This window comes from Halichoerus grypus, chromosome 4, assembly GCF_964656455.1.
Source record: "Halichoerus grypus chromosome 4, mHalGry1.hap1.1, whole genome shotgun sequence".
Lineage (NCBI taxonomy): Eukaryota > Metazoa > Chordata > Mammalia > Carnivora > Phocidae > Halichoerus > Halichoerus grypus.
This window is the reverse complement of record NC_135715.1, coordinates 67,365,656-67,386,000: the sequence shown is the minus strand read 5'-3', so window position 1 is coordinate 67,386,000 and position 20,345 is coordinate 67,365,656.

Below are 20,345 nucleotides of genomic sequence, written 5' to 3'. Positions count from 1 at the left end.
CCAACACTGACCCATCATTATACACAGGAGTCAAGAATTTCTGGTTAGAAATTTGTATCAACAGCTTTGCCTATCTATCATTCATAATCTTTTTCTTAACCAGTTGGAAATTGAGGGCTGATAAAGCATGTACTTTGGGTGTGTATTGGTAGACGTCATTAATGTTTTTCCTTCTTAGACCCTACCCACCCTTTCTATTAATACCTCTCCTCATTGCCTGATCAAAGAACTTCTTGCAAGTTATTGCCCATATGATCTAGTCAAGATGAAGAAAGGAAACCAAAAAGTTCATGCAAGAAAAAAATGTTCACATCTAGGTATACTAGTTTCCAGCCCCTGATTTCTTATCATTACTATTTAGTCAATCATCCAGCCAATTAGTCAATCATCCAAGAAATGGATTATGACCAAGATAGGCTGCTTTTCACTACAGTGATGGTGGGAATGCGACAAGTAAGTGAATGACTGCAAAATCGTGTAACAGATGCAACAATGGGGAAAGTCTAAGCTCATATGGGGCTCCTGGGAGGGGCATTTATTCTGACTCAGAGTGTTCAGGAAAGCTTTCTGGAGGAAGTAATTTCAGCATTGAATGTTAGAATGGATAGGAATGAGTTGGACCTAGAAAGAATTGGTTGTTGGACAAAGGAGGCTTGAGGAGCAGTCAGTGCAATGGCCTGGAAGTAAGAGGATATATTCAAGACCAAGAAGTGAGTTGGTGTGGCTGGAATGGAGGGGAATCATTCATCTCTAGAGGTGAGGCTGGAGAATGACGCAGAAATCAGCTATGAAGGGCTATGTGAACCTGAGAGAGAAATTCAAAGTTCATTCTAATGAAAATGTGGAATCGTATGTTGTTTTTTCTTTTTTTTTTTTATTATGTTATGTTAGTTGCCATACAGTACATCATTAGTTTTTGATGTAGTGTTCCATGTGCTATTTATCAGGGGAGTAAAAAGACCAGACATGCATTTTAGAAAGATACCTCCAGTTGCAGTGAAATGACTGGATAGAGTGGGTACATATCAGTTTGGGAGCTTTTGTAATAACAACAGTAAGACATATTGGTTAATTATAGAGAACAAACTGATGGTTACCAGAGGGGAGAGAGGTGGGGGGGATGAGTTAAATAGGTGATGAGGATTAAGGAGGGCACTTGTGATGAGCTCTCATTAATGTATGGAATTGTTGAATCACTGCATTGTACATCTGAAACTAATATAACACTGCAAAAAAGTAAAATAAAATAATATAAAAAACATGTATTGGTAGCCTGAGGATGGAGGTAAGTGGAAGGATGGGAGTGGTAAACTGGTTTGGTAATGGAATTGGAGCTATGAGTGGATGAGAAAGAGGAATTATAGATGAATTGTATTCACTAGCCTCTGTTGAGCAAACCCACCTCTGGTAGTGCCATTCACAGAAGCAGGGGACCTTGGACCAGGGACAGTTCGGGGGTATGGAGAAGGTCAGAAAGAAAAGGAAGTGAGTTTAGTTTGGGATCTTTCGAGTTTGAAATGCTTATTGGTCACCCAAGTGATGCAGGGTAGCATGAAACAGGCAAGTGAAAATGCCAGTTTATGTACAGAAACTTAATAACTAGTTATTTTACTAAGGTTACTTACTTTACTGTGGATAAGGAGATAAAACTCCCTGGACAAGGACATTTGCTATCTGTGCTAGGATCTGGGGGTTTCTCAGTATCCAAAGCAGTGTCCACAGGCCCTAAACTGAACTACAAGCACAGATCCACGTGCTGGCAAGAGAACAAAGAAACATCTGGATGAGTCTAAAGAGGGAGCCAGAGGTACTCTTAAATCTCCCTTCATTGTTAATCTATATAAAATTGGTCTGAAAGCACCAAGATGCCCAAGTGGTAAATGAACTAATTTTGTGATCAGCTCGAAGGACACAGTAGTTAAGAACATGGGCTTTTGAGTGGTTAATTCTGGTTTAGAATTCCAGTTCTGTCACTTACTCTATGACCTTAGGGAAATTAATTTCTCTAAGCCTCAATTTCTTTATCTGTAAATAGGATAAAACCACTTGGTTAGGTATAAAAATACCTAGCTTATCAAATTGTTCTAAGGATTAAGTGAAGTAATGTATGTAAAGTTTTGGCAAATTGCACTGTCTGATAAATAAGTCTCCAATAGTTCTGTAGTGGCTGTTGTTGGTAATTATGAGATATCCAGGCAAATATCTTTTTTCCCTTGTTAACTATAGCAACGAGGGATAAAAGGAGCACACAGCCACATCCGTTCACACAGATGTGCACAGAGCATGTGACTATACATTTATTTGCAATAACAGAAGACTTCAGTATTTTCTTGCTTTAAAACCATAACCATGTTGTTCTATGGAAATATGGAAGAAAAGTGCATCCTGTTGCTAAGTGATATGCTCATGTAATTACTGGGGAAACAGATGGCCAATCAATAGTAGACAGGTAATTGCCTTAGAAATGGATTTAGTTGAAGATTGGAAATGATGATAAAGTGTATTGTCCTATGATAGTGGTATTAAGGCAGTTCATGGTCAATTATAATAAAAAAATCATATTGAAAAGAGCATCTTATTTCTACTTTAAAGCTAATAGGAAGCCAACGTTGCTCTATTATTGAGCCAATCTTTGGAAGAAAATGTAACCACACACTGTGCTAGACAAATGCTTTATTCTAGGCTACCCTTTCTTCCAAGCAAGGAGTTGAACATTTGAATAGTTCAATTATCTATTCGTTCATTCAACCATCATCTCTTGAACTCTCATTATTATTCTTTCATATACCCCCCTTCCTCCCTACTCTTCTTCCTCCACTTTGCCCGTATGCACTCCAAACTACCAGAAAAATTTAGAAATGGTCATCTCACACACACAAATTTAGAAATGAGCACTTTACACACACACGTGGCTGATGACAAGGTAAACTGGAACGACCTTTTAAGAAAGTAATATGTCTCCTGAGATTAAGAATTCCTCATATAATAAAATAAAAAAAAAGAAAGTTTGTGAAAAAAGAATAAAAAAAAGAAAGTAATATATCTCTATAAGTTGAGCACAAAAATATTATGCCATTTGGTCCATCAACCTCACTTCCTTGGATATATATCTGAAGAAAGTAATTCAACAGAAGAAAAAAACTATTTGTTTGAAGATATTTATTGTGGTATTATATATAATAATAAGAAACTGGAAAGAAATTAAACATCCAATACTAAATAATAACTAAGAATGACAATCACATTAATTTTACATAATAATATGCAGCTACTCACAATATTTGCAAAATCTCCTTAGAAATCTGAACAAAATAAAGATCTCTTAGATAATGTAGTTTGAAGAATTCACCTGTTCTGTTTGTATCTATATGAAGAATTAGCATCAAACATAAAAAACTGGGAAAGAGCAAACAAAAATAAAAATAATGTGTTAGGAGAGTGTAATATTGTTTTGCCATCTTTAAAAATTTATTTTCAATTTATTTTAATAATATTTTATAATACATTTAAAATGAACACCACAAAGAATTGTTCTGTATGTGGTGAAAATCCAAGATGGCATTTTGCAAGCAGCAAATAAAAAGGCTTCACTACTTTTAGAATTCAAGTAATCTTAGAGAAATAAATAGTTCTGTTTCTCGGAGTTTTATCCCCCTTGTTTTCTATTGTGAGAGGCATTTACAAGTATATTGAATTTCTCTTGCTTATGGATTCAACTGCTGCTGCTTTTCCACAAACAAGCCTTAATCCTTTGTTTGGCTGTCATAGTTGCTACCGCAGGAATTATAATGCTGCCAACAGAGGATGCAAGAGCTAAAATGAAGAGATTTTCAAAATGCCAGCACACACTTGTCCCTTTTCTGGCTATTATATATGTCTGGATATAATATATATTACTACTTCAGCGTGATTAAATATTCCTTGTTCGGGGCAGAGACCATTTAATCTGAAAACATACTTCCAGGTTGTATTTATTATTGTAAGTAAAATAAATATATTCCCTCATCAGTACATCTCCTAGCAATGAAAAAGGACAATGCTGGCTTCCCTGGGGTGTAGATTTCCGTAGTCTTCCTCACGCCCATGCCAGGGTTTGGTTTTGTTTTCTTTTTCTTTCAGCTTCCTAGACTCTAATTTTCAATCGTGCAGGGTAGTTTCAATTAATGTTGGGTAGAAGAGATGGAAGTTTTCATTGGCTACTTCCACAAATATTATATCATTACTACTGGAGCATGATTAAATAAACAGTGACTAAAATTATTCACAATAATTGATTTTAAAATTGAGAGAGAAAAACTGTATCTATAAATGATAGAGCTCTATTCAGGTTAAGAAGTTATAAGGAAAATGCTTAGGTTGCAGTACTGGTCTATACAAGCCTCTCTCTAGACAGAAATCACTGTAGTTCTTTGGTGACAGAAACAGATGTCGCATAGAGGTCTGGATCACACAAAGTTAGACTTTGCCTAGGGGGGAAATATTCTTCATTGACAACCAGCTGGGTTTTGACTAGATGACATGTGATAATGCAGAGTATTGCCTCAAAGTCCCTAAGGAGGTTTGGCTAATGGTGCCAATGATGATTTCATGAAGGCCATTCACGGGGGGCAACTGCATATATAGATGCATGCATGTGTATGTGTGTGTGTGCGTGCGTGTGTGTGTGTAAATGTTTTTAATGCCATTTGCCACATGCATTTTATATTACTTCCCTCACTCCAAGGTTACTGATATAATTGAACATCAAAAGTCAAAGTTGTTATTTTGATACTTTTTAAAAAATAAAGATGTAGTTTCTAAATGAGTACAGTGGGCTTGGAGACATTACTCTGTTTCAAGGTCCTGAAACTTTAAAACTCAGAAAAGGGGAAGATCCTAGACCTAATCTCCCATTTTTGAGACGCTTGCTATGCAAGTGGAGTAGCAAGGCACACAGGGTCCTCCTTTCCCTCGTCCAGTCCTTGAGTCATAAGACAGTGTCCCGGGCCCAGCTGGTTTCCCTGTCAGCCAGAACTCAGGTGTAGTCCTGCTAGGTAAGTCTGTGAGCAAGGCAGGAGAGCCCAGGCTTCTTGTGGGCCTCTTTATATTATAAACAGAGTAGATGGTTAAATGAACCAGAACCTTAATTTCTAGAAAGATAATCCTGGGCATGGAAAGGAAGCTTGGCCTGAAGTGCAGGAAACAGCCTGCAGGTCTAATTTTAGGACTGTGAATCTCAGCAGCATCCTTTAAATATTGCAGAACACTCTGCTGTTTCCAGGGCCTCTTCAGGATCTATTTGAATATATTAGGATCAAAAGAGCCCTCCTGTTTCCTTAGAGTTGAGCAAATGCTGCCAGTAGTCCCATTTAGCTCCTTTAGTTGTGCTTTGTGCATCCCACACTCTGGGCCCAGCACAACCCAGCGGTCACAACTCAGACATTTAATTTTAAATTAGCAGACTATTTAATTTTCTTCTGAAACCATCTTGTTTCAAATAAGTTGAGTTTTTCCTGCCTCTAAAATTTCCTCATTATAAAATGACAGGCCCCTGGGATTAGGTACCTTCCTAATAACACTGTATGTGAAGGTGTCTGGATAAGAATTTCCTCATTTAGAAATGAAAGGAAACCCCTTCATCTATTCCACCCTCAGGATTCAGAACATACAGACAATCCTCTTGGATTGTGCTAGAAAAACCTTTGCTTGTTGGGGCAACCGGTAGAATTGGGATCAGAGATCTGAAGCAGATGGGTCCTTAAGGGGCTCAAGATAATTATTGACTCTATTTTCAGAGTGTCTGTCACCTGTAAAGCATTTGACATATGCCATCGCTAGGATTCCCCAAAGCTCTCCAGGATGCATATTACAGTTGGGGACGCTGGGATCCTGAAAAGCCCAGAAGCTTGCCCAAGGTCATCTAGTAGGTGAGTTGCAGAGCTGGGATTTAAACCTGCGTCCCTGTGGCTCCATTCTTTTCATTGCATTGTTCTGCCTCTCGGGACAAGTAACTCTTGAAAAAGAAATGCCAGGTAGACAGGCTGCAGACACATTAGTTTGTGTGAATACTTCCAATGAACAATATCTACTTGTAATGGAGAATTCCTAGCGGTTTCAGACCTCAGCAATTGGACTAGCATTATTACTGAACCAGCCCTGGGCTAGGTTGCTAGGATTCGAACTCTCACATTTATTTGGTACATAGCTACTAGCTAGCTGTGTAATTTGGGGCTGTTACTTCTCTGGGGTTAGGTTTCTTGAGCTGTACATGAAGATAATAAGAATACATTCCTCAGAGAGTTGTGAGGATTAAATGAAAGAATCCTTGCAACATACTCTCGGATAATCAATACAAGGTAACTATTGTTATTACCAAAATTGTTTATAAATGTTTATGTCTCCCCTGCTCTCTGTATACAGGAAATAATTTTTTTTCTTTTTTCTATTTTTTTTTTGCAGGGGAATATTAGGGAATATTTTTAGACCAAATTACCTTGTAACTTGCTAGAAACCTCAAATAGTAATACCAAGTAAATAAAGCAGGCTGATGTACAAAATTTGCCAGCTGTGGAGGGCATTGCAACAAAACACGTGCTGGACAGGAAAGGCTGAAGCAGCCATGCCCCATTACTTCCCAGCCTGACTCTGCTGACTCAGCCAAAGGCAGGCAGTAATCACAGCCAAGTCTATATGCCTGAGAATTGATGTGACCATATTTTCACATTCTCAAAAGCAAAGTCAAGAAAAAACGGTGATCAAAAAGTTTTTATGGGACTAATGAAATGCCGACAGCTCTAGCTTATTGATTTGCCTTTAGTTAACCTCTGTAATTTGGAGTGATCTACCCAGCCAAAAATGGAGGTAGAGCAGGGGAATCCCTTTTGTCTTTTGGTCATTTTAGAACAAAGAACTTGTCAGTTCTTATTTATCTTATAGAGGGTAATTGATTTGGGTGGTGGTGAGTGTTCAGATGGGATTTCTAGAGGACATTTATCTTAGTCCCTCCACAGCCCACACAATCAATATTGTTTATGCTAATGACGTGATCCTCTCATCACATCAGAAATTCTGAAAAGTATGTGCTGGATCACTCACAGTACCATATTCCATTATCTCTTTGTATTTCTAATAATAGAAATAAATTAGAAGACACGGATTTACTACTATTCTGAGCCTCCAAATCCATTGTTTTCTTGTTAAATGGTACTAATTGTGGTTGTCATGGAAACCCTGAAGGTGCTTAGGCCGAATCACCCAATCTATTTTTTTTCCTTTGTAAGTGATTATTTCTTTGGCTGACATTGAAATTCATCCTCTAGAAAGCTATTATGCATATGCTCAACAGACACTTGCTCTAAGTTAAGATGCTCGATAAATCTGTTACACCAATTATATTGCACTATGGTTATGAGAATCAATTTGCTTCAAACATAAACTGATCATTTAGAAAAATTAATAAAGCCAATTGGCTGGGTTTTTTTTTTTTTTTGCTGTAAGTATTGACGTAAAACCTAGATGATTTTGAAAAAATCTACTTCCTTTATTTTATTTTGTTTCTATGTGTATTTTATATTATTTTATGAATATAAAGCAATATATTTTATATATTTATTTGGTATATAAAAATTATATATTTAATCATGTGTTTTATTAATATAGACATTTTATATTATTTTATTAGTGTATGCTTTTAAAACACCATTTTGCTGTGACTTTTCCAAAAAATGGAAAAATTATATTAAAGAATTTTATCTGCTTCTTTTTAAAGATTTTATTTATTTATTTGACAGAGAGAGACATAGCGAGAGAGGGAACACAAGCCCGGGGAGTGGAAGAGGGAGAAGCAGGCTTCCCACAGAGCAGGGAGCCCAATGCGGGACTTGATCCCAAGACGCTGGGATCATGACCTGAGCCAAAGGCAGCCGCTTAACGACTGAGCCACCCAGGCGCCCCTATCTGCTTCTTTTTAGTCCTGTGGGCAGATTTCATGGGGAACAGATATTTGTGGAGTGTGTGTGTGCAGAGGAAAAAGTCTCTGGAGTTTTATGGTCTTGGGTAAAATATTAGATCCACCAGCTATTAATTGTGGGTACTTTGCCTGGGTTTCAGTATCCTTCTGCATAAACTTCATTGGGTTGTTGTAAAGTTGAAGCATAACTATATGTGTCATGCTCCTGGTCCCGTGCCAGGCAGATAGCAGATGCTGGAGAAATTTCAGTTCTGTTCCAGTCTATCTCCCTGTTCACCCTCCCTTTGCTCAGCCCTGCAGAAACTCACCTCTAGGATCCTGGAGTGATGTATTTGGATCAAAAGGAGAGAATGTTTGGCTGGCATAACCTCAGCAAATTTTTAGTGTCATCACGCCATCCCTATATTATGGGAGACAAACAGTGTCCTGGGACAAGCCTGACCTGGAAAAGAGAAGCTTTAACAAAGATTTGATAAATTCCATAGTGATAACTTCCAAGTAACTATTAAAAAGTTTATTCCCCTCCTAATACAACATCTGATCACCCAAGGGTGGGTTGGGGTGGGGAGAAAATTCATAGTTTACTTTTTACAAGCACGAGTTTTAGAAAATGCATAATTAAAAAAAATTTGTTTTGGTGCTTTAGCTACTCCTTCAGCTCATTACACCTACACAAAATCTTCATTCTTGCGATCGTGAAATGCAGTCACCACATTGGTAGTAGTATATGATATCTAAAAGGAAATAAGTAGTCTTAAGGGTTTTTATCTTACTAAATCTTTTCTACTACACATTTGGTTCATATTATGAATCTTCATTATTTATTTTAATAAAAGTGAATATAGAGAGAAATCAAGATTATGTTCCCACTGTATCTTGTATATACCTCAATCGATAACATATACATATGCTTGCTTACCACGTGATATACCATTGTTTACATATATTTATCCTCACGTATTAAACAATTTATAGATAGGAATTGTAGTCTGTAAATTAAAAAAAGGAAAAAAAAGAATGAAATGAAACAAAAACTTGAAATCTCCAGCACCAAGTACGTTTAGGCTATTTATTTTGTTCATTGCATGATTATTTACTGAGCGTCCGCTATTTCCCCTTGCTGTACTATCTGTTGAGGATTCAGTGGCAGATGCATCTCGTGGGGCATCAAGCACACATCTACAACAGTGGACGCCAAGTGCTCTGAGCAGTGAACTGCAGGCTCGCAGAGTATGTGTGGCTCCCTAACCCACATGGGAATGGCATGTAAGTCAAGTCAGGCTTCCCCAAGGTGTTACCTTTGAAGCAGAGAACTGAAGATGTACAGCTTGATTAAAAAGGTTAGGAAGACTGCTCCAAAAAGAAGGAAAAGCAAATATGAATAGCCAGAGGTCAGAGGCCAAAAGACAGTCTGTTGCATTCCTGTGCCTGCAAGTTCATAGAGAAGAGTCTCAAGCCTCAGCAAAACCCACAATGGTGTCACTGATTGGCTGTTTTTAAACAGAGAAATCGCGTATTTTAGCAAACTACAGGATCAGCACTGTGGATTTTTTTTTTCATAGGCTGAGGTTATAGCTCCATTAGGCCCTGATTGTGTAGCCTTTCAAGATGACTTTGAAGCAACATGCCGCCCTCCCAGCACATCCCAGAATGGAGCCCTTGGGTGAAGAACAAAGGTGACCTCTGGTTTTTTGTTTTCTTTTGTTTTTAATTTCAGCTGACTGATCTGTTATTTCAGACTTCAGAAATATCTTAATTTCTTTTAAGCCTGCTTACTCAGATGCTATTTGGACAAGGCTTTGGACTAATTATCCACTATTTTAAATAAGGTATAATGGGGTGCCCAGAATTAAGGAAATTGTAGAGTACAGCACAGTAATTGGAGCCCAGTTAGAGAAATCTGGATTTGTCTCCTGGCTTCTCTTCAGATCTAGGAAACCTCCAGCACATTCTTCCATTCATCTGTCAGGTAGGGCTAGGAGTACCTATCCAGAGGACTTCTGTGAGGATTAAGTGAGATGTAAAGAAAAAAAAGTGAAATGAAGCAAAGAAGCTTCTTTGATTAAGTGAGATTCCCTGTTCAACATGATACCTGGTTTCATCAGCAAATGATAATTAGTAATAAAAGTGATTTTTAAAAGCTTCAGCAACATTCTTTTTCTCCTCCAGTATTATTTTTTAAAATAGCTTATCGGGATATACTTTACATACCATAAAATTCATTTATTTTAAGTGTACAATTCAGTGAATTTTAGTATTTAGTAGAGTTGTACAATTGATACCACAATCAAGTTTTAGGGCATTTCCATCACCCTGGAAAGAATGTTTTAGGTCTATGAATTCCAAACAATTCCAAGAAATGTTCTATTTAAGAATCCATGATAATCATCATAGTCACTAAACAACCACAGGTTGTCATATTGTGGTATTCTGATAATTATCATTGAAAATGTTATTTCTTCCCAACACCTCTGACAAGAAGTTGTAGCTGATTAAGAACTATGTGGCAAAAGTAGAGTCTAAACTGAAATCTATCTGCAGTGCCACTGTGTGATTGTTGGATAAGTTAATAGCCAGTGCACCTAATCCAGAGCGTAAAGTTTTTTATCTGAAAATGGAGATTATTTCCGGTACCCTTGTTGCATATGGTGATGATGGGAAACAAATTGTAGATAATTCCCAAGGAGTTTCCCAAAGATATTTGATACTAAACAAGAACAAGAGGCAACCCATACTCTCCCCTTAACCTACCCCACACCCCACCAAAAAAAAAAAAAAAAAAAGGTTAATTCTTTAAGTATGTTACAACTTCCAGTAACTCATTTGGCTATATACTATTGATAGAGTACAAACTAACCACTGTATTTTACTTATGTGGCTAAGTATTTTGTTATTTTTTAGTAATCAATCATTCTAAAGACTATATTCTATGATAACTTGCTTCCAAATTCTTTTCAGAGAATGAGGGAGGGCATCACTTATAATATTTGTTGATATTTTTAAGAATTATTGAGAGAGTTTTTAAGATTTCATACAAAGAACATTTCATTATGACCCTTGGTGATTTCCCAGGGTCCAGAAGCTTCCTCTGTGGGGGCTGGCATCAGGGCTCAGGACTCTCTAGTTATGCCTTTAGCTCAGCCCTGAAAGGGGCTTTGAAACCAAGATGAAGAGAAGCCCCAGACTACACATAACTTGTATAAGGTCAGAAAGGATTTTGCTTACAGGTCCAAACTCTGAAAAATGCAACTGGATCTTCTAAAAGATGGACGATTGATTTTAAAAGACAAGAATAGATTTATTAGGCAGTTGTAGGGAACACACTCATTTATTCTTTCTTTCATTTAATTTTCACACAAACATCATTGACTTTCTATGAATGGAAGGCGGTAAATTCTCTGTAGAAGTTTAAGAAGACCTAGACGTAGTCTGCATATTCCAGGCATTTCTGGTCTAAAAAGGGGGTTGGCAGACTGTAGTCTGGCAAGTTAAATCCTGCCTGCTCACTGTTTCGGTAAACCTTTGTTGTTAATAGCCATGCTCATTTGCTTCCCTAGCATCTATGGCTACCTTCCTGCTACAACAAAGTAGGGTACTTGCAACACAGACAGTATGACCCTCAAAACCTGAAATATTTACCATTTGGCCCTTCATGTTTTCTGACCCCTGGCCTAGAGAAAGCCACCTGGAAAAGTTCCCTTCTTCACTTCACTTTACACAGTGACATGGTGATTCTTCAGTTGAGTAGAAATGGAAAATGGCAATGTGGCATTTTAGGCAGAGAGACTATAAGATGAACCCCATCCCCCCATATGTCTCCTGAAGCCCCGAGTGACATGGGAGCCAAGAGTGTCTGACATTTGCTGTGACTTTTCAGAGATTCAGAAGGAGCTGAGCGTGGGCTGTTGGGCTAAAGAGGCCTGGTAGGTGGACCTGACTAGAACAAAGGTCAGCTGAGCGAAAAAGAGATTGATTTATATCAGCAATGGATGGCCCCTCAAGTCCAAGGAGGGGCTCTGGATGAGCTAGACCGATGTGTTGGTAAAATAGAGGCTCCCAGACTGTTAGTTCAGCAGTAAGAACAGCGGCTAACATTCCCATGGCATTTGCCATGTGCCAGATACAGTTAACACAGTAAATGCTATGAGATATGCTATGACATAACATAGTTTAACTCGTTTAATATTCAAAACAGTCCCGTGAGGGGAAGAGCTATTACTATCACCTCCTGTTTGTCAGAGGGTTGACCTAAAGTACAGAGAAGTTAAATACTTTGCCCAAATTCCCACAGCAGTGAAGTAACAGAGACGGTACCTAAACGCATGAAGGATCAGGATCATGGACTTATCTAGTATTTCAAATTGCTTCTCTAAGGAAAGGACGGAGACGGGAGACTGAGTATTTCCCAAGAGACACTGAACGTGGCTCAGTGGCAGATAATGGCAACTTGAGGAGCAAGCAGTACTCGAAAATAGGGAAATGAATTTATGTATTTATACACTAGAATCTACGGCTGTAAGGATAAATATCTGCTACAAATGTTAGTCCCAAATTCTCCATTCAAGTTGTATGGTGATGACAGGATTACTCGAATCTCATGGACCAACAGTTAGGGGCTCTGGGAGGGCTTGCTTGGAGGATATGATCATACTCTGAACTCAGTATCCATAGGTATAAGTAAGTTGGGCATTGAAGATGTGTTAAATATGCCCTTGTTGAATTTAATGTGTTCGCCGTGTCCTATCATGTTGATCAGCTCCCCTGTGCCTCATCCCCGCTCTGGCCAGAGGAGGGGATCTGGAGCTCAGCAGCTTCTCTGTTTTGCAGGCTCCATAGGCTGATATAGCAGATGCCTCCTGGATTACTGAATATCCTTTCCCTGCACTCTTACATCTGTATCCCATCCTTACTGCCAAGCCCACCAGCCACTTGCCTGTGCTTAAACCCGTACAGGATCTATCAGTTGCATGCCATCTTGTCAAGTAGGAAGGCACGTGTCTGTTACAATCAATGTTGCATTTGAATGATGAGACCCCAGTGCCTGGGAGGAAACTGAAGACTATCTGAAATGGACTAGTTTCCTCTGAACACAAAGTTGTGGTTCTTTGAAGAACTTGCCCATCTTCGGCCCTGAGTTTTTTTGTAGGGTATTTGCAAAGAAAGTTTTCAAAATCTATTTTTACCACTCCTAGTCTGAAATGGATGAATAGAGTTTATAGTCTTTCCACACTCTGAAATCTTAACCTAAAAGGATTTCAAGGAAGGCTACCTAATTGTTAATAAAATGTAATATTGCATTTATTCATTTTGCTATTGTAAATTCACTAAGAAAGACAGGAGAAGAGAGAAGTCTGACAAACATTGCTAGTCATAAATTATCCTGGAGGGTTGGTGAGATGACGAGATAGAAGGGTGCTATGATGGATAGCAAAGTATTGTAGGAGTGCTTGACATAGCCCTCTTTTCTAAACCAGCCAGAACATTTTAATTATATATAATGGAAAAGTGTTGCTAAATAAACATCTCTCTGATTTCATATTGCTAGTCAGTGGAAAAAATGGATCTACTTTAGAAAGATTTAATTAACACTAAATGGAATAATTATGTCATTAAGGCACATTAAAACTTATTGCCATTGGTGATTTTTTTTTTTTAGAAAGATCACATAGCCCCAAATATTTCCTCCAAAATATTCCAAATGCAATTTTCATGTAATAGCCTTTAAAAATATTTTTTCTGGTAAATGTTGTTCTTTATAGAAAGTTTGGAAAATTTGGCAAAGTAAAAGAAAAAAAATTTACTCATAATCTCCAACCATACCGAACACTCCAACCATATCCATCCAGCCATGAATACTGTTAATGTTTGGTATGTGCATATGCTTATTATATTTTATATATTTGAACTCAAGTGTATATATTTGATGTAGTCAAATATACATATATTTATATATTTGAATTCATACTGTATCCTACTTTTTCACAAGGAAATTTCTGAACTTTTTCTTATGTTATAATTTGACAATTGGATTATTTCCAATTTGTGTGTTATAAATGACATTAAGATAAACATTTTTTGATATAAATATTTGTCCATATTCCTGTTTATTTCTTTAGAATGGAGTGCTAGAGAAGGCACTTCTTGAGTCAGAAAGATTCAGCATTTTAAGGTTCTTAATGTAGTTTGCCAAATTGCCTTCTAGAATCTTTGTGCTAGTTTAATACTTCTGTCATCACTGAGAGTTTTCCTCTAATATTTGAACAATTTAATAAATAACGAATTGTATAGCTTTATTTTTCTATCATTACTACACAGGCTTACCACCTTCACGTTCATAAATTAGCTCTTTTAAAAGATTTTATTTATTTATTCATAAGAGACAGAGAGAGAGAGGGAGAGGGAGAAGCAGGCTCCCGCGGAGCAGGGAGCCCGATGCGGGACTCGATTCCAGGACCCTGGGATCATGACCTGAGCTGAAGGCAGACGCTTAACCATCTGAGCCACCCAGGCGCCCCATAAATTAGCTCTTTTAATTTTCTCTGCTGTGACTTGTCAGTTTATGATATTTAGACACTTTCCTCTTGAAGATTTGGGGATTTTCTTACTAATTGTGTATTTTCATGAGGCATTAGCAGAGATAAATGAACATCTTTGGGGTAGGGTATACATACAGAGATCTCCAACCTGTCTTCCCAGCATGAATCCCTGCCTTCCTCCCTCCTTTTGTTCTTATGGAAAATAGCATCATTTTGCATCACCTATCATTTCTTTATGGATTTCTAATACTATCAAGTGATACATTGCATTTTCTTTTTTTCTTAGAAGGTTTTTTAGTGCTCGTTTATGCTTGGTGCAAATTTAGATTTTGACTACTTCAGCCTATCCTTGCTTGCTATGTAAGACTTTAAGTGCTACTGATGTTCTCCTCCACTTTGACTTATGAATCCTGGATCTTGGTCACATTGGACTGAAAAATTTCCGAGGCCCCGACATGGTAGGAATATGCTAATAAACATAGATTTTCCAAGAGCTGATTGGCTGATGGGCCTGGGACAGGACAATATGACAACTAGGTGTGAAAATGATATTTGCTGCTCATAACACTAAATCAGTATTAAATAAAGAGTTGAACTGAGAAGAGGTTGTGGATTCAGTTGTAAGTGGATGGTGGTTTGTTTCATCTGAGCCAGTGGTACTCACACTTCAGCTCGCATCAGCATCAGGCTCTGGGCTCCACCCCAGAGTTTATGATTCCGTAGGTCTGGTGAGGGTCAGGTGCTGGCTGGGAACCACACTTTGAGAACCACTGATCTAAGCTATCTGAGAGCTGAGCTTAGGCTTTCTATGGTGCTGAGCCATAAATGAGATCTATAAACTCTCTTCAGATGTTGCCAGTTAAACTGGTATCCCCCGTGAGGCCAAAATGACTGGGAGTGTAGCGGTCCTGCAGACACCACTTTTTTTTACCCCCAGGGGGCGCCGTTCCCGTGTGAATGACCGCTCCTAAAGTGGTGTTGGCATGTGCGTGCGGCCATACACAGATACTCTGAATGCTGATAGCGAAAATATTTTTTTCTTTGTGACATCTGATTTTTTTTTGAAACATTGAAAGTCCCCTTCCCCTCCATCTAAGAGCTTCCAATCTCCAAAACAAAGATAAAATTTATAGTCTTTTGTTTGCTTCTAGTTTTTTTTTTAATTCTTTTTTTTACACTTTAATTATAGATCAAGTCAAGTTCTGTTCATGCATTCTGTGAGGTGATGATTAAAACAGTATATTGTTTCCTTAAAAGGCAATTTTCTTAACACTTTTTGAATAAAACATTTGTTTTTCACTGATTTATGATTCTGTTTTACTCATATGTTATATGTGCATGTGTATTTATGTTCCAATACTATGTATATTGTCTTTACTGTGCGAGCTTGTTTATTCTACAAATGTTTACTATGTTCCAGGCACTGTGAAGATACAGAATGAATAAAATAGTCATGAACAGAACACACGTGGGTTCTGTCTGCATGGAATTTAACATCTCAATAATCTGTTCCGTTGTTCATCTATTGTTGCATAGGTACCACACCGATTTTAATTGTTGTAGCTATAGAACACATTTTAATTTGTGGTACAGAGAGTTCCCCCTCATTACCATCATTAAAAAAATGTTAGTGAACCTTGCCTGTTTATTCTTCTAAATATCATCTGTAAAGTTTCAAAAAGGTGAAGAAAACCATTTGTGACTTTATTTTTTCACTTGTGACTTTGATTAGAATTGTCTTACAGTATATATTTATTTGGGAAGAATGGATATCTTTTATAATAATCTTTCCTTCCAACAACATTGTTGTTCTCCTCCATTTACTAGGATCTTCTTTCATATTTCCTGTGTTACAAGATAAAATACAAGTACTAAAATGTGTTAGTTAGGCTCATTATTATAAAATATTATTTTATTAGTGACACAAGAGATTCCAAGAAGCTTCAGAACTGGGCCCTCTGGAAGGAATGAAGATAGAGATTGTCAAATGGAGAAGAAAAAGTATAGAGAAAGCATTGCCCTAGGGCAAGGATAGCCAGCAAATTCTTATATTATCGAGGTAATCACATAAAATAAAGGACAGTCCACTATGTCTAAATCAGTATTAAATAAAGATATATAAATTTTTGTTTGTTCCTCCTGCAAAGCACATTCCTATGTAAGTTTTGAACAGTGGGGACACCAGTCCGTAAGCAGTATTCCTGGGATCATGACAGCAACGACTGGCTTTTGCTATGCAGATTTGCAAACATTGGTTGAGACTTGTATACTGACAACGTAAATGAACAATATGTCCACAATCTGCGTGCCAACTGGCACATGCTGATAACATCTGACAGGCCTCTCTTGTCAAAGCTTTTGAACACCTAATAAATACAATCGTACTCTCTTTACCCTTTGAAAAATCAGAGATACTCGTTCTCCCCTTTGAGTTACAGATGGTGATATCATAAGAGCTTTGAGCCAGCTGCTCAGCCTCATTGATGCAAGTGCTTATGGCAGACAATAAATTCTTCAAATCTGTGGTTGTTTTTCTTTTTCCTTTTCTAGCTTGCTAATGCCAAGCTAATAATAGGGAATATAAGCCTCAATAGCAGTTTCAGTACTAGAGGTCAGAAAACACATGGAGCCCTGGATGAACAAATAAAGAGTGCAATAATCACATTCTACCTGTCTTACATCATTTGGGAATGAGGTCTTATTGTGTTAAAATGAACTGCTGGTCAGTGCCGGGGAACAATGTACCCTGAGAACTTATTATTGGTTTAGTAGATTGTCTTTTATTACCGTGGCTTCTATGGCCACTGCTATTATTGGGCTGGATGCTCATCTCCTTTGTGATGTTCAAAGAGACCTAGCCATGATGAATATAATTGTTACCATTTATAAGAGTGGGTCAGAGTCTCATCTTCTCTATCTCTGGTGTAACAAAGAGATAGTAAATCAATGAGATGATAGAATTTAATAATGTACAAAGAATTTCATTGTGGGTGAGATTTTTCAAATGATAACTGAGGAAATTTGAAAACAATGGCGAGGGGAGAAACTTGTTTTTGTTTCTTATTAAGAATCACTGACCTTTTGGGGGGGAAATATCTCCCAAATCAGATACATAAAAAGAAAAATAATTTGTTTGCTTTTATCTTTTTATGAGAAAGAAATATTAAAAATATCCTAAAGATCTCTAAATTTGGGATTTTAATGTTTCATTGATAGCTAAATAAAATTAAGGTTATTATGGAAGGTAATAGGAGACTCCAGGATTGGGGAAGGAAGGAAAAGTAAGAGAGGGAGGTGGGTGAGGGAATCGTTGAACTGTTTAGGGATGCTGAGACAGGCAGACAGATGAAAGGGAGGAGAGGAGCAGGGGAGAAGGGAGGGCAAAAGGGGAATGAAAGGAAGAGAAACAGGTCAGAGAAATCAAATATTTACAAACAGAGCAGAGAGACAAAGGCAAAAAGAGTAAATGAGAGGGAGAACGTGAGAGGGAGGCAAGAAGAGGGAGAAGGAGGCAGTGAGAGATGAAGAAGCAAAGCGAAGACTCCTCCCTGAGTTCTGAGATGACCCTATGTTTTGGCTTGTGTCCCTCTATTGCTTTTTGGACATTAGAATCAATAACCACCAAATTCTTCCAATAGCCCAGCCTCTAAGTCACCCCTCTTGCTCGATCCGCTACTGCTTATTCCTGACAGCTTGTTTTTTATGATCCATGCTGATTCTGATTAGACTCAGCGGTAGGCATCCTTGCCCTTAGCCCACCTTTGCCTTTTGTATTCCGTTTCTTGTAAGCAGCTCCCTTGTCATTTGTCTCCCATGCCAGGGCATCTATCCTTGGTTATCTTTCTAGTACTACTTTTTTTTTTCTACATATATAGTGTTGCCATTCTCCAGAAGTACCTCTTTTGGGCCTCAGAATTCTTGCTTGCAACCCAAGACCCAAACGCTCATGTCGCGAAGCACCTGTCAGCCTGGATGGATGGATCCCACCCTTCCTGATGGCCTACTCACGTGGCAGTGTGCCCTGTGAAACCTCTCCTCACAGACTGCCTCCACATTTTGGATCTTTTGGCTACCTTTCTTGGTTTGAGGATCTTCTTTTATTTACCAGATAATTGGATCATGTCAATGTCCTAAAATATGCCAGTCTTCCCTTTGAAGTGTCATAATTTCTTTTTCTGCCTTGAGATGTCTTCTTTTTCTTCTTTTTTTCCCCCCCAATGTCAAGGGGAGAACGTATGTTTTAAGTAGACTTCTCCATGGGATTCTGGAAATAATGATTGTGACAAGACAACTTAAATTTTAGGAATGTAATTGTAAAATTTAAAGGTGCCATCAACTTCCTACTTATGAGCAGGAAGTCTCTTTGACATTCAAATGGTGCCAAAATACATTACGTTTGTTCTTTGGGAAATTAGGGCTCCTTTATTCCATAATACATAGAAGTTTTACTTGGAATTAATATTACATGCTACTTACTAGAAATGGATGGAATTAAGGAGCTGGTCGTTCTATTAGGGAAAAACGAAAACAAAGAGAAACAATGTCTTAAAAATACTGGACAAGGAGCATCTGGATGGCTCAGTCAGATAGACTCTTGATTTTGGCTCAGGTCATGATCTCAGGATTGTGAGATTGAGCCTGGTGTCAGGCTCTGTGCTGAGTGGGGAGCCTGCTGTGGATTCTCTCTCCCTCTCCCTCTGTCTTTCTCTCAGTAAAATAAAATAAAATAAAATAATCAAATCTGGACAAGACTTAAATCCATTGCCTGTATCTACACAATTATACCAGAATGAACTAGCAGGGAAAGATATGTTGGGGCTGAAGCACAATTTCACAGTTGAAGCCCTTGCATGAATGGCATGAGCAGGTCCACCCAGATGATACACCAAGAGACATGTGCAGCACCCGGGCCACAGAACTGGTCTCATGTTTCTCGTATGTGGAGTTCTGGCATGAGTGGTGTGTTATGCAAATGTGTGCATGTGGGCACAGGTGAGTTGGCCTAATAATGTGAGAAGGGAGGGGCAGGCAGGGCAAAGAAGTCAGACGGCCTTATGCACATTGTCCCAAAGGCTTGGAAAGCTCAAGTGGTCATTGAAATAGCATCTGGGAGATGCAATCAATGAGAAAAACATGGTAACAAGTAACCCAGATGGCAGATGATGGTCCATATTAGGTGGGGATGGGCAAAGTAGCTCTGGGAGACAAAGACATTACCATCTACATTTTACTTAGGGACTGAGAAGATACTAGGGGTGGATTGCATCATGGGGTAATTTTCCTGGACTACAGTCCTATCCATCTATAAGTATGGGTGCTGTATGGGTCGAACTGTGTCCTTCAAAAGGATGTTGAAGTCTCAACCCCAAGTAGCTGTGAATGCGAACTTCTTCAAAAATAAAGTCTGTAATGAGTCAAACTGTTTCCCTCTCCCACCCCCACTCCAATTCATATGTTGAAGCCTTAATCCCTGGTACATCTGAATGTAACATATTTGGAAATAAGGCCATTGCAGGTGTAATTAGTTAGGATGAACTTATTAGGGTGGAACCGAATCCAGTATGACTTGTGTCCTTATGAGAAGGGGAAATCTGAATACAGAAACAGGCACACAAAGAAAATGCCATGTGAAGATGAAGGTTGATAGTGGGGTTATGTAGGAACATGGATTTGGAATACATACAAGAGGATAATCAGGTAACTTAGAAAATGAGTTATGAAAATGTTTAGCCCTATATGTTATCTATAATTAATCTAATTGAAATTGTATTTTAGGTTAACTTTGCTGCTTAAAAACATCTAAGTGGCTATCTGAGAGCGGTAGGATGTGTTCCTCTAATGTGTTCCTCAGGGCAGCGGCT